The 16,318-nt window shown below is 39.9% G+C and overlaps 1 protein-coding gene across 1 annotated transcript in view; it reads right to left on the bottom strand.

Annotated features, from left to right (window-relative positions):
* Nucleotides 1-15,511, bottom strand: part of LDLRAD4 (low density lipoprotein receptor class A domain containing 4) — a 146,973-nt gene extending 131,462 nt beyond the window's left edge. The window contains exon 1 of the mRNA XM_074146307.1: nucleotides 15,377-15,511. The gene's annotated coding sequence lies outside the window, so the exon portion shown is untranslated. The remainder of the gene's footprint in view (nucleotides 1-15,376) is intronic.
* Nucleotides 15,512-16,318: the final 807 nt, after the last annotated feature.

Below are 16,318 nucleotides of genomic sequence, written 5' to 3'. Positions count from 1 at the left end.
AACTAGCAACGCATAAATGTAATGCCTTGACCACTTGTCGCTATTACAAAATCCTGTGGCATTTTTCCCTTGTGTATTAGTCTTGCAATGGGGTTAATTACATTCTGTCTACTTAAATCCTTAGTTTAAATAGCTGCTATAGTCACATATAGAAAGATATGTGTGTCGAGCTCCTACTTAAGTGACTTAACTGCTGTTGAAATCAGCAACAAAGATACCTTTTGAATATGGCTTACATATGACAACTAAAGAAAACAATTTCTAAAAAGAGTCTATGCAGTCTGTAGTTTAGTAAGGCAAATTTTCTGTTTAGCTAAAAAATATATATTTCCTACAAAAACCAGTTATCCACCTAGGTAGAATATGCTATAAAGTCATTATTGCTCTTTTTCAGTCAGAGACCATCAGTGTCATGAAAAACACACTCTGCAAGCAAGGTCTTGACAGTGAAAAAATATTCAGCTCCCTCACTAGAGAGGCCAAAAATTAGAAATATTAAAAATAAAAAAAAATATGTAACTGATAAGGTTCAAAAAAAGTAAAGTTCAGTTAGCCCCGCAGAATGGAGAAAGGAATCCTGATTATTACTATTACTATCATCTAATCCAGCTCAGTATATTGCGAAGTACTGCAAAATCTTCTATCTGTGGGTGCAATTCAAAGATCTCCAAAATCCATTTTTATTGTGAATAAACATTTTTTGTACACAGTTATTAGCTTGACAAATGATGTCTTTATAGAATCCATAATAGAAAGTGTGGCCAAATATGTAACTGAAGTGTTCCAGGCAATATGGAGAAACAGTTGTGCTCATGTAGAAATTAGGCTTTCCAACAGAGATCTCTAAAGCCCCATTTGTACTTGAAAGACATGTCTCATGTTTCGCTTTATTTTTTGCTAGCCAACAAACATCTCATCTGTATTCTGCAAAACACACCTTTCAACTGTGGGAGGAAAAACAATGTTTTAGCATTCTGTGGGGAAGGAAGATAAGGAGGGGGAGAAGGGGAGGGGAGAAAGAAGGATTATTTCCCCAGTTACCTGGAAGATTAGAAGCGCTCTTCTAATTCACAAGCTTTTTTATATGGATAAAGGAGGAAGTTGTTTGAGGAAAGCATGAGAAACATTTTACAAATGCAGAAACGGGATCAGAGAAAAGACATCTCTGCATTTATGTTCTGGCAGCAAATTTGGAGTTGCTCTTTCTGATCTACAGATGTGCCTTTTACCTGGAATACAGCACAGTAGAGAGTAGTAGGTAACTTAAAACCCCAGTGTGGCAACACTTAATTGCGCTGGCTGTTACTGCCTGTTCCTATAACGATGGGCAGGGCTGAAATGTATCACGGATCTGGACTTCACAAAAGAAAAAACACTGATCTAGAGTATATGTACACGTGCGTGCATGAATACATGTATTTTTCGGACATATAGCAACTAGAAATACTAATACTTTCTATCGAAATTCTTAGGGATAATACAGTAAAATATGACCTTTAGATAAATTACAATTTTTTCCTAAGGAGCCGTTCATCATACAGGTAATACTACCACGTACTTCCCCCGGCTATGGCAGTTCAGAAATTGGCTGCTCTTTGCTGACTCTTTATTGAAGGAGGTAGGGGGAGAATCATCAAGGGGGTAGTTTAAAGTTGACATGACACACACTTCATTCATTAGCATGACAGGAAGTAAAAACGGATGAGTCAGGTTTCCTCTCTAGTGTTAACCCAATGCTGTCCCTCCAAGGGTACAAAAAGCTGATGGCCCTACACTTACAGTAATCTACACCAAGAAATTAGTCTGTTGTAACAAGGAAGTTCTAGATACCTCACTTTCAAAACAATTTTAATTGAAGCATGTTACTTACGGTACCGTGTAGAGATTAAGACAAGTGTGAAACCTAGACGCAGCACTGCACTCAAGCAATCGCACGAACAACAGTGTTATTCAACATTCCAGCCGCTAATTAGCAGATGGATGGTATCTGAGTAATAGCTGGCTGGTGCATATATGACCACACATCTGTTTCCCACCTCTCTGCATCACTCTGCATGTTCACAGCCTACACACATTTCTCTCTGAAAGTCCTAATTAATGGATATAGCTTGTGTTGCAATAAGCAAAGAAACTGTTATCATCTCCTGCAAGAAGAAAAGATCCACAAACGTTGTCCACTACTGTTGAACATTTACATATGGAGTTCAGTACATTATGTTGAAGGAGTAGACATTTCTGAAGGTCTGGTTTATTAACTACATGAGCCTAATGGACTTCTGTAGGAAGCTGTAGGAAGCTTCAAAGAATGAAATACTAATCCGTATTGCAACACATTTAATTCTAAACCTTGCTTGCTTAAACCGGCTTCCTCTGCAATTCCTAATACACTTTTCCTGTCGGCATGATCTCCTGCGCTGGGGATGTGCTCAACACCCCTCCCAGGGCTAGAGCCTGGTGTGCAACAGGTAATCCAGCACAGGCTGGCAGAGATACCACAGTTTTCACTTGTTGAGCAACTCAATGTGCCAGCCTTGCTAGATAACCACCTTCTACGAAAAACAGATACACAAGACAGTCCAGATTTCTGCTTTATAAGATGTGACGGAAGGCTGTTACATGCAATATCAGTAATTACTTAAGTCCGAGAAACTGTGCATAAGGACTTTGATCACAGCTTCACACAAACACTATTCCAAGCCATTTACTATGGACTTCAGTTTCACACCACACATGGGAACCTACACGCTGTCCTCCTGGATGAGGACGTTCAGTTCTCCAAAAGACTGAGGAAATGTCCTCTCAAGCTCTTAATCCATTCTTACAGTTAGAAATAAGTTTAATGCCTGGAACCTCAGCCTTATACATTTCCTAACTACTCCTCTCTGGATAAATTACCTACAAGAGGACTCAGTGTTCAGAGACTTCCTTTCTTTAAATATTGCTAAATCCTTGCCTCAATGACACTGCACGGAAATGAGGTATATAGCCTGAAGACAGGATGTATGAAAAAATTTCTATTTTATCAGCTTTGAATTGCACTGAGCGATCTTCTAATCTTATGATACAGCCTAAGTTCCTCACCCACCTTCTGTTCAACGCCCATAGTCCTGTGTACCTTTTTATTTCCCCACTCTTTACCTAGACTCAAAAGTAAACAATTCCAACCTTTTTGGTCTCTATTCATATAAAAGTCTGTTCACAACTTCTTTCTACTGCTTTCCTATGTTTTCTACATCTGCAGCATGTTTCTGTGCTGCAGCAACACTTGACCACAGCATTCTAGGTAAAGGTGAAGTGTTGATTTATGTAACAGCATCATAACAAATCACATCCTGTTTTTCTATTGATTCAAAATATTTTATCTGACCGCAACTATATTCTCTAAAGAGGTCTTAATTCAGCCCTTCATAGTGATGCTTTGGTCCTTTTCCTGAAATTACACAATTAATTAGGATCCAATAAACTGTATTAATAGCATATACTTTGCCCTCCAGTATGAATTACTTTGCATTAATCAAGATTGAATTTCATCCATCATTCTGTTGACTGCTGACCTCATTTGATTAAATCCTTCTGATCTTCCTCTTCAGACTTCACTAATACACAACCAAATATCATTATATTGCATTACATTCACCATTTTTTAAGATGCTCTGCTTCAATTGTGGAATTATAGTTGACTGATGAAACTCATTCCTATTCTTCTGTCTCTAGTAATATTTTTATGCAAATTGACTTTTTATGTATCTATTTAGAAACTATTTAGCATATTCATTTCCTTGCTGTTACATGTTGTCATACAAGTGAAAAATTAAAGATAAATTTGTTCATATTGGACAGTATATGCTAATGTTAATATACATCATAAAGCACATACTTTCTAAACACTTTTTTAATTCTCACTGTCAGCTTATCATTGTATTTTTGCCAGTGTAATACCCATTTTTCTGAGGTTATTACAGCTCAACATCTCTTTGCATGTTTTTCAACCATGTAAAAATTTCATCTTATTACTTCTGCAAAGTAGATGAACATCATTATCTCCATTTTATAAATAAAGAAATTAAGGAAGAAAACCAATAATGATTTCATCAGGATTGCCCTGGAAGTCTGTGGCAGAGATGCCAAGCAAAGTTGGAACTGTTGGTGGGACTATTCACTGATCACCAAGTCTTCCATTCCTCATATCATTTCAGCCCTTCCTTTAGTTTTCTAACATCAATAGATTGATCAATAGAATAGAGCTGGAGCTTATCTCAAACACAAGCCACATGCACCTTTCATCCTGGTAATTAAAACAAACAAGCCAGTATCTTTGTCAGGGAGGGAAAAAAAAAAAAAAGAGTTGAGGAATATCTGAATCTGCTGGAAAGAAGTCAAGGTCGTTTCTTATTCAAACAGCTGAAAAGTTCTGCAAGACAGCAACATCATTCTTGGCATTAGCCGCAAAGCATTGAACACAAAGGTAGAGACTGAACACGTGAAATACCATGAGATGGGTGGCCAGGCTGAGGTACTGAATACAGGCCACTGTCTGTTCTCCAGGAGACTACCGACTTTCCTCTGGAAAACACAAGGAGGTGACCTTTACATCAGACCATTGCTCTAGTTTCTCAAAGCAGATGGTTTATTCTGGCCAGATGAGCTGGGTTTTGAAACCAAAACCAATAAAACTATCTGATATTTAGTAGGAAATGTAGAGCATGAACTATCCAAGAACAGAGATACTGATCCCCACCACCACATAAAGGGGTGCATCCATTCTCACAGAACGCCTGTTTGAATAAAAGACAACCCTAGCCCAGCCAGCCTTAGTCATACCAGTTTGTTTATACATACTTACATTCGTTATCTTAGACCACAAAAAAGAACATTCTAAATCTTGGTAAAATATAAAAGAAAGGAAGATTGTTTTGGAGGACTGTGCTGCCAAGAACACAATAATATCACCATCAGCCCCCACACATTTGTTATTGCATTCAGCCCAAGTGCCGGATGAACATCTGCACTGTAAAAATTCAGCCCATTAGCTCCTTCAGCTTGTTAGCATATTTTAATACTGTGATCACAGCTTTCTATTTCTATCAAGGTGCTACTAGGTGCCAGACTCAGTACTCACATAGTGCGTCATTATTATCTCTACACCCCCCAGGTCCTTAATCTGTCTTACATTTATGAAGCTATTACACAGCAATATTGAAACAGAAGGAAAGAAGGAGGAGAAATCTGAGAAGGAAAGAGGAAGCTACCAGTGTAGCAATGCTGCTAGAAAGATAAGTAGGGCTGTGATCTTATCGTGTATGGCTGGACTAACGCCATGTTACATACATCTCTCTCTAGCCTCTTAGACTGTATTGTTAAGTTAGAGAAAAGTCATCTATCACATACAAAACACAATTAATTTAACAACTCACTCTCCTGATCTGTTTTCCTTTAGCTCCCAACAGTGGCTCAGTATAAACAATTGGTCAACTGTCTCATTTGTGGTCTAAATAGAATGTGAAAAAATATTTTAGCCTTGATTTTAACCCTAGGCCTATAATTAAAAGAGTGGATATTTTTAAACAAAGATAGAAATCCCAATTTATGTTTTCATAGGAGCTGAGGTACAGATCTTTCTACGTTGCTGGCATTTTTCTTAATGCTAACCAGTCTGTATTCACTCCTTACGTTTGCATATAACATGCATGGAAATAAAACAAAAATGAGTGCGAGCCTGCTGTAATATACACACACGTACTCCCACGGTATCTGATACCTGTGTAATACACAGTCACAGGTGACAACTGTGTTCCCTACATGCAGTAGGCTTTGTGTGAGCAATTGTTTTTTTAAAAAGCCAAGCCAAATTTAAGCCTACTTTGGCAAGATGAACTTGGTTCACTATTAAATATAAAGCTGTCACACAGTCCACAAATCCTGACTGAAAAAACTCCCAACACCCCTCAGAAAAAAAAAAAACAACAGTAAGCTTAGAAAAATTAAAAATATCTGTTTCTCACAAAATAAGTGAAAAGACCCAGGCTAATAGTCTTTCAGGTTGACATGAATTCAGCACTTCCAAGCTTGCGTCCTACATTCAAAATGCCTTAACATGAAAAGTATCTGCTGAATATAGAAGCAACCAATGTGCCCACACATCTACTGGTTAGAGAAGGGTTGATGACTCTTCTCTCATTCTCACACTTATGAAATGAGACATTTTCTCTTTACCGCAGTTCCTGCCCTTTCTAAATGCCGAATTCTCTCAGGAGGACAGAAATCTCATGCTCCTCATGCAGAGCAGTGCAGCATTCCTCCAAGGAACCAGGTTTATGGGGAAAAGCACAACTGTTTATCTAATTTGCTTATACTCTTTCACTTAGCATCTGCAACTGGCCGGTGCCAGATTCAATATTGGGCTAGCTGGGCCTTTGATCTGACCCAGGACAGATGGCTACTATGAACTCATTTAACTAGCTAACACTATTCCAATAAAGCCCCACGTCTTAAGCCAAACTGGACTTTGTTATTGAAATGCTATATTACATTCTACTAGCATGGGTTCATTCCAAATGAACCCAAGCCCATGAACGGTCACAAGAGACCCCTTCTGACGCTTCATTCTTCTGCTTCATTTCTCTCTAACAAAAAGGGACAAATGATGAGATCAGAATCGGGGAGAAGGGGGAAAGCAACAATTAGCTGTTAATTCCCAAACTCTCCTGTGTTCAGGGGAAGATCTTTAAGCATATACTTTAGTGCGGCAAGGACTAAGGCATTTAATAACACTACCGTTTTGTGGAAACCTTAAACCAGTCAAGGATAAACCACCACTGAATGGAGCCACTTGTAGTGCCTTCTACTTTGTGCCAGCACAAGAGTTTGCACAGTTGAGCTGAGAACGGAACCACAGACATGACACCAGCCAAAACAAAGTGGAAGTTTCTCAGAGTTCATCAGAACCAGACTGGGTCTCCAGCCCATCTCCTGTGTGGCTGCACAAACATTTGCACAAGGACAAGTGAGGGAGTAACCACAAGGGGCAATACTGGCTTATGCTGGTTTCAAGCACTTGCAAAACCGTGAAGCAAATAGGGTTTCTCAGGCTTTCCAGTCTGGGAAAAATAGCTACACACTAATGGCCAAAGCAACATGCTTCAGTTAAACACTACATGACATGGAAAAACATCATTTCGCACACAATACAGACCATAGAGATCCATGAAAAGCATGGATTTTTTTGAGCACAAACACGATGCTATATATTAAGCTACATAGAAACCTCAGACAGAAAATTTTCAGTGTGCATTTATTTATACCATAACATACAAGCAAACTCCCAATTCATCTTCACCTCAGCTGTTACTTTAAAAGAGAAGGAGAAGATGAGCCTGCTTAAGAAAAATTAAGGTGGTTAATTTCATCAGGGAGATGAAGAATTTCTGGAGATAAAGGGTCAAATATGCAACTGCAGAATGAAAAGTAATCAAACATCAGAGTCTGCAGCATTCCTAGAGAAGAAAGATTGTCTAGTTTGACTCTACGTCTCTTTTTTTGTGAGAAGTTTTTTTTAAATTATTTTTTATTTTAAAAAAAGCTGCCTCAAAGCATGTTCTCTGAAACACTAAACCATTTGAAAATATAAGTAATCTTCATACTACCTAAGCATCTGAACAGCTTCCAATGCTCTACAGAAGAAATAGTTTGTGACTGCTCCTCTAAGCTTGTAGTAGTCAAGTGCAAACACAGCACAAAGGCAGTGCTCCTCATGAGCATTTACCAGCGATAACCAATGCGGGTTGAATGAACGACAGGGAGAGCAGTGGCTTTAAAATTCACACAGGAGGATTTCAGAACTGCATCTAAAACTTACAGAGATTTAGCCGGGCAGCTCCTAGTGGTCTGTACAGTGTGACCCCTGCAAATCAACATGTAGAGAGGAAGGACAGCAATGAACAATATTTACTAGTGTGGACTGAAAATAATAGCATCAAAAGTCGCTCAGTTCCACTCCACATGATTCCTGATGTCGTGATTGAGCACCTACTAGTTGTATGTGAAATAATGTCTGAAAATATTTGGCTCACGGTTTATTTTCTTCCTCTCACTAGGGGGTGAATTGTGCCCATGGTATGACACTGTGCTGTGGTTTTTGTACTTTACTTTTAGGCCTGCACTGATGAAATATTTTTGCTACCATGAACTTCTGTTGGAGAAAACAGTTTGAAGAAGGGGGCCCTCAGAGTCCGCCGGAGACCATCATAGTGGTCTGCAAGGAGCTCCCATCTCTTGCAGAGCCAAGCGTACCTGTAAGATAGAAAGTCACATCATGCCCTGCACTGCTGTGCTGACATTTCCAGCCTGATGTTTAGGCACTCTCTCAGATACATAAAAATCAGTCTTTGAAGGAAGATTTTAATACACTGTACAAGTTTGAGCACTTAAAATTTTCTTCTGCATCTGTAAGAAATAGTAGCAGAAAAAGGAAACAGGAGAAAGCAAAAGAATTACCAGGCATAATTGTACTAAACCATAACGTTTAGTACTAGATGAAGCTTCCTAAAAGCTAACAGGAATTGAAGGAGTGAGTAAAACATGTATGAAGAACAAACACCAACAGTTCTAACAAATGCTGTTTCTAGATCTTGATTAAAGGTGATACAGCTGACATACTTTGCATATGAATAATACAGCACTTCAGAGCTACTGAAATGCCCATATTTTCATCTGCAGGACACTGAGCTTTTTTTTTTTTTCTCATTAACTGTAAAAATATGATTAATATTCAGCTGGAAACTTTGTGAAATGGAAATTCCTTACCAGGAGCCGAGTTCAGCCCTGTTTGTAAGCAGATGCAAACACCTGATGTTGTACCAGCATACTTCATGGTTGTTATTGGCCACGTACACGTGTGTCTGGCTTGTCAGAGTTGCTAGTACTGTGAGGCTCCGAATGAAGAAAGGGTCAACTCTAGCATTACTGAATTTCACTGCAGTTTGGTTACAGAATTCATGGAACTAGCATTATACTTCATTTATTAAACACCAGGAAATACAGTACTTTTAAAAACACATACAAAATATTAAAGGAAAACACAAAATTCACCTTAATGTTTTGCTTTTTCCTTTTGCAACTTATCGAGCTCATATTGTTAATGTTCCATGATGTGCTTCAAAAATATGCAAAGGTGAAATTATTTCAAAACAAAGTACAGAATGTGCTTATAGAACTTGAAGAAACAGGACTGCACTGTAGCCTGAAAACCAACTGGATCTTCTGAATAAAAATATCTATCTAGTATTTAGTTATATACATACAGAAGTAAAATCCAGAATTCTATGGATTATTCTGTAATACAAAACCAAGAGAACCTCTTGTTTTTTAAATAAGTTAGCATATGTATCAAATTAAGTTTTTGTTATAACTCCACCAGTCAAAAAATATTTATCACTCCGTCTACATCAGAATTTTTTATTTCCTTATCATTAATTGTGCTTAGTGACAGAGAAAGGACAAGTAACAGCATGAGAGATCACTAAATAGCGCAAGGTCTGCCCTAGGCTATGGGTCTCACCTGGTGAACACAGCTTCTCCTTTCCAAACTGCAGGCAGCCTCATGTAACCTCCTCTTAACAGCCGGGGACGTACGGAGCCCCAGGTAAGGAGAAGGAATGAATCCTTCTGAACAAGTGGGCCAGATCAAGAAAAAGCAAGCAAGTAAAATAAGCATTTTCAAGCGTATACTGTGACTAAACCAATCAATCAATACAGGTGACCGAGCAGTTCTGTGTATGTGCTTTATGGCCAGATGATGGCTCCCCAATCCACCCCCTCCCGAGATCCATACTCCCAGCCACATCACCCCGCGGTCTCTGGGCAGATGCGGTGAAATCAATAGTGTCGTAACACCACCCCTCTCCTTTTCCCCCGCTACAGCCCCGTAATAGCCAAGTTTCAGCTGAGATCGGTATTGACCGGCCCCCAGCACCAGCGGGGCTTGTCCTCCCCTCCCGCCCGGCGGGGCAGGATCAGCCCGGATCGGTATCTGATTAGAGGGGAGCACGTCCTGACTTTCCCCAGTCACTTAAGCCGGCGTCTCATTGCCTGTCCTTAGAGACCACAGCTCCACTCAGGCAGAGAGCGTCTAGACAGTATTCATGATCCATCTGTCTGGCACAGCCAGGCTGATGACAAACTCTATTAGACCCGAAACAATTTTTTTTTTTTTTTTCCGCTCTTCCCTCCTCCCATCTCCCTTTTCCTCCGAGAAGCAGTAATCTGACACTGAAAATTACTATCATTGTTGCAATGCTCAAAATAGCAGTGCCAGACTTTCATTAACATCAACGCTAGACTGCTAAATATTTAAAGAAATGGATAAATTTCACCTGAAGTGGGACAGCCCGGCACACATGAAAGCAGAAGCACAATCAAAATGTAAATCTAAGCGGTTGTTTTTATCTGTGCAAATGCGGTGTCACAGTCAGAGGGGGATGCCAAAGGTCTCTTTAAACAAAATATTTTCCTTTGATTGAGCTTTTTGTTTTTAAAACAGAATCATTCTCCAACCCCCCGCAGATCCCTACAAGGCTCAGAGCTGACAGAAGTAGGTGGGGGCGGTGAAAGGGAGAGCTATATATTTGATTTGTTTGGGTTTTTTTACCTTGCAGAGGAAAATGAACTCCTACAGCAAACTCTTCTATGCCAAAACAGCCATGACACATCACCTCCATCAATGCTGACAACTTGAAATTTGATGTAGACATAATTTTCACATGACAAGAAGGATTTGTTCTCCCTTCTTTTACTCTTCTTCAAATTCTTATGCATGTCAATATTTATATTTCATATGCCCACGAACATGTACAGATCACAGCAGAGATAACTACCGGTACTGTTTTCCACCAAACAATGAAAGAACTAAAATCTCCCTCATTGCAACCCTTCTCAACTAGCCATGGCTTGGATACCGCAGTCTGCAAACAGACAACAGACGACACTTCCCATTTCAAAATCTAATTTACTTTTAGCAGGACAAGGCAGGCTGATCATTTGTTGCGAAACAAAGGGAAAAGCTTGAACAAATGAACTGTGTCCTGCTAGAAGCAGGCACATTGTTTCAATTCCTCCGAGTCCAAATTTTGCAGGTCACGTGGATCGGCAAGCTGCCGCCAAGGCCAAGTCTGCAATGTTCAAAATCCTATTCTTCATCTCATTTTTCCCATCATGGCTTTGTGCTGTTAAATACGCCCTCGACCTCCGAGGAGTGTTAAAAGAACAGTCATCTCCATTATCTCAATCAATACGTCTTCATAGTTGATGAAAATCAAAGCAGTAAGTGGACACGGGCTACTTCGTAGGAGGCTACCTATGGGGAAACGTGCAGTAGCCTCTGTGTCCTCACCGAGGAGGGGGAGGTACGCTTCAACATGCATCATCAAACCTGTGTTAAAAATCTCACTGTAAACCATGCAAGCCATTACTTTAACATGTTCAGCTTAAATGCTGCAGCGCGTATTTTGACCAACTTGCTGGGCTGCAGCTTGGGTTGTCTAAAAGCAGACTCTAACACACCTTGGAGCTGGCGCAGATTTTCCCCGGCTGCCCTCCAATTTCTCCGTGCTACACAGACAAATGGCCCATGTCGCAGCATAAGGAAACTCTACCTACAAGTCAGCAGAGGAAAATTAATAAAACCAAAGGGCCACAAAAAGACACATTTTGTTTAACTTCGCGTAAGTGAGACATCTTATTGAGTCCAGTAGCAACGTTTAAAAGATTGAATTAACAGCCTCCACACTGGAGCCAGATAGCAAGAACAGCAAGGAGAGAGGAACACCAGGTCTGGGAGATTTAAACTCCTCTAACACAATGAGATAGCGTCTGCTATAACCACGAGATCCAGGGAGCAGGTCACCCACAAAAAATATCTTTCTATACCACTGCTCATGCAACTTAACTAAGCTAAACAATAAGCTCCAACGAGACATTCTGGATTTGGCTGCTGGCAAGATCACAAATGAGAAATGCTTCAGTAGCCAGGAAATATGGGCTACCGCTAACACGGCACATGCTGCTTAAATAAACTGAAGCAGAACTTCCATATGAAAATTTATTTATTTAGACATCATTTGGGGCCAGTGTATGTATCACTGTGAAATTAGATGAATATTGTTTCCACCATGGGAGGATAGGAGCTTTGAATACAGTAAAAGAAAGGGATTCTTTGAAGAAGCAGCAGAAGGGAAGGCATACCACAGTAGTGCCAATGCGCTGTGGGTAAAGACAAGGGCAGTCCCAGAGAGGAACAGGCCACCCTGCCTGGACATAGACCAGCACACACTTACACGTGGCTCCTTTCAACAGTTTCCTGCACAGTTCAAGAACTGTGCACATGCAAGAAGGTGCAAGAACAGAGCTGATGTATAGCACTGACCAGAAAGAAATTACGGCTTTAAAATTCCTCAAGGGACTTTTTTAACATTCATTTTCTTTTTGTAGTGCCGTATTACCTTCTTGTCACTAATTAGAGACCAATGAATATATGCAGTTCAGTGTTGGAAGGTAGCCTCGTCAGCTGGGACATCAAGCGCATATACTCTGGTGTACTCTGGTAGGGATCCCCATTAAAATCATTTGAGCAAAAGCACGCACAAGTTCCTTAATTCAACATGTCATCCCTCTAAGGCCTGGGGACCTCACTTCAACAAGTATTCTAGTAACATTTTTTTTAAGGCTGGAATAAGACAATACAACCAACTGCCACATTCATAATAATGCTCTTTCCTATTACCAATTGGCACCGATTTCTACTGTGTAACAGCCTGTTTAATAGCCAGAACATGATAAATATCACTAATCTTCATTTGTTTTAAACACTGCTTCTGTTTGTATTATTTTTCCAACTAGCTTCGGTCTTTATTCTCTTTGTTTCACCATTAGGATTAGGACCTTGTTTCACTAGGTTTTTTTGTTTAAAACAGAAGTCTCTTTATTTACCAGCACTTGAACCGCAGCCCCGATTGCAATGAAGAAGTACCGTCACTAGCAATATCCCCAAATGCAACAAATAATGAACCGCTCTCTCTGCCACAAGGTAAGCAAAAAGTTAAATACTTCCAAATGCTCCTAGCAATAAATCAAATATTTCCTGTACAAACTCATTCGCAGTGTTATTACAAAACCAGCAAATACAGTTCTTGAAGGACAGTTTACCTCATTATTCCTCTTCACTAGCACTGGGGAGGTCTGCAGTAGAAGGACTATTGGACACCATATTTTAGGAGGAGTCAGAAAAAATGAACAAATATAACCGATTTAAGGAAATATAATTCATGTGAAGGAACTTGTTTTTATTTAGGATGTTTTGTTTAAAACCCTCCCAAAAGGTAACTGATTGATGGGTGTTAACAGTCCTCAGGTCTGTAAAAGGCTGATTTGAGAAGGAAGAAAACAGTTTTTATCCAGGTCTACTGAAAAGTGAGACAAATGCCACCACTTTGACCTGCAGAACTTTCCAGAGACAGGATCATAAAACATGCCAACTGAAGCTCCAGGGCAAGCGGTAGGAAACCTGCCGCTGAAGGTTTTTTGCAGACACATTTTGTTGTGTTTGGTCTGGATAAACTTTATGCCACCGGAGGTGAGGAGGATGACCTGCCAAGCTGACCAGCGCTGGTCCCTTTCAGGCTTCATGTTCTCGACCTACTGCATTGCCTGAAGGGAGGGATGCGGCTTAGGGGGAGACCAGGAAGTTTGCAGATCCTGGATCACGCAAGTAACCATTTCTACAGTCCAAAGCCCTCTTGAGGAGCAGGCCAGCGTGTGGTGCCAACACGCTGCTTTGATTACTGCACAATTGCCACAGGGACGGAGAGGTATTGAAAAACCAATGGTGCCCTGGCAGTCAGACCTCAAGCTGAAGAAGGCTTTCGGAGTTCCACCTAGGATCTCCACCTAGGTACTCATAGGCTGCAGCCATCACACTGCAGACACCCAGGGCCACCACCTATGATGCTCCAACTGCTGCTTGTCACCAAAGTCCTTGCCTCCATCTTCTACCACAGTGGTTTTCATTGCTCCTTTTGAGCGAATGGTTGTGCTGGCTTGGCTTAAGAGAAGAGCTGTACAGCATCCCAGTCAAAAAAATTCCTCTATCTGAACTTTAAAGATATGCATACAAGTTTTGCATGCACAAGTAATAAGGCATAACTTTTTTACAACTCAAAAGCCAAGGTTAGCCTAAGTTCATGGGCAAATACAGGTGACATTTTTATTTGGACCCATTACCAAAGCATATGGCTAGTCCTGGGGCTTAGGAAAGAGTTTCACTACAAAAATCAAATCAAAACAAAAATAAAATGAAATTATAGAAAAGCATTTGTAGGCCATTATTGTTTCAAAACCTCTGAAATCACTGAAGAAGTATCAAAGTGCCACAAAATACAAGATTTAAAAACATTTACAGTACAACATTTAGACAGATGCTCAACTGGAAGTTAGAGGGCAGAGAAGGAAAGGTGCGTATCCAACACCTGACTTCATCTTCTATTATGAATCCACTCCAGTGATTCTGTCCTGCCTAAAGGCACATGCGTTTGTACAAAAATCACAGATACATGCCGCTTGTAATTCCTGTTACTAATAACAACATAAGTAACACAGATATTCCTAAGGCATAGTCACAACCTGAGGTGAAACAGTGTGCTGAGGGATGTCAGTATTGGCAGAACCAAACCATGTGGAAAGCGGTGAGTAATATAACAGCACTTCTATTGCACTTGTAGACCAGCAGCATTATTGGAAAGTTTCTCCCCCATCCAGAAAGCTGAATTGTGGTTTCAAAATAAATTATTGCAGAACATTAAAAAAACCCAAAGTTTGATTTCAGTGTACATCACCGAGGGCAAAACACTAAGAGAGCAATTCTGGCAATGATAAACTCGGGCACCCTGTAAGAGATATTTATGCATCAAAGAATAGCAACTAAAGCTATTTTAAATATATGCCCACAAAAGCCTTTCTTAGTAGTCTTAACAACATACAAAGACTGTCACACAGACAAAGCATGTTTTTTAGAATGTTGGAAAACAAATTATTTAATCATTTATATATTATGCTTTCTTTCTCAGAAGCCATACAAGATCCATATGATCATAACACTAATACCTGCAGCACAAACCCCCTTTGCACAACTACAACTTTCCAGGTTTAAAAACCTAGAGCAAGCATGTTACAAATCACTGCTGCTTCAGAGAAAAACAGAATTTACTTCCTCTGTCTCATCCCCCCCCCCAGATATCACATTGCAGATCAAGTTTCTGAACAGACTGAGGTAAACAGACATATTCGACATACATACATACACGGATGCACACAAAGAGCCAGTACTTACAGCTAAAGATGCCTGGAGGTGGATGCTCTGTTACAAGCAGACAATTCTCTTCATCACTGTTATCCCCACAGTCATTCTGTTGGTTACAAATCAGTGAACCAAGATACAAGCATTTACCACTGGCGCAGGTGAATTTGCACTCTGAAAGGCAAAAAAGAAACCAAAAAAAAAATTGTGAGGAAATTGGTGCTTACCTTCTTCACTGCTAGAATGACTGATATTAGAGGCAATCTTTTTCAAGTAGATGTTATCACGGTGGATAGGTCTTTGGAACTTTATCCCCAAAATAAAAACTATAGAATGTGTAAGCATTGCACATATAAATGTATACGTGACATGTTCCAGATCACCAAAATCAATCCACTAGTTTGGCAAACCAGATTTGCCATTTGGGGAAATTTTTTTGTAGTTCATGTTGATTACAATTCATTTTGAACAAAGACTGCGTTCTCACGCGTGTTTGTGTGGCACCTTCGTATTTTGGGGCAAGACAGCACTATGCATAAAAATAATAATTGTTGCACATTAAAAAAAGTCTTGCACAATGTAAAACAGCATCAGCTGTAAGGCAACAGTATAGTTTGTAACCAGGAACAATCCTGTCCAGACACAGACAATTATTCCTTAACTACCTTCCCAAAGCCAATTTGCCAGTCTCCAACTAATTACAATCAAGCACTCAGTCTGCACATTGAACTCCCACATGCCAGTTTGCTTTACAAAGTCAGTAAACTTCTAAAACCTCTATAAAGTGTCTGAACGCTATGAGCAGGCGTGCCGTATTTTGTACATTTGGTTCATTGCAAGAAAGGAACGGTTTCCCCTAAATACAGTTCAGTCATGAGAACGATTCCTATGAGACCAAGTATTTAAACAGAAGCATTGTTGCCTCAAGTTCCTTCTTCTCTTCCTTTCTCTGCAAAAGGATGCAGGCTGGCTAGG

This window comes from Numenius arquata, chromosome 4, assembly GCF_964106895.1.
Source record: "Numenius arquata chromosome 4, bNumArq3.hap1.1, whole genome shotgun sequence".
NCBI lineage: Eukaryota > Metazoa > Chordata > Aves > Charadriiformes > Scolopacidae > Numenius > Numenius arquata.
The sequence above is the reverse complement of the archived record's forward strand: the minus strand, read 5'-3'. Positions and strand labels throughout refer to the sequence as shown.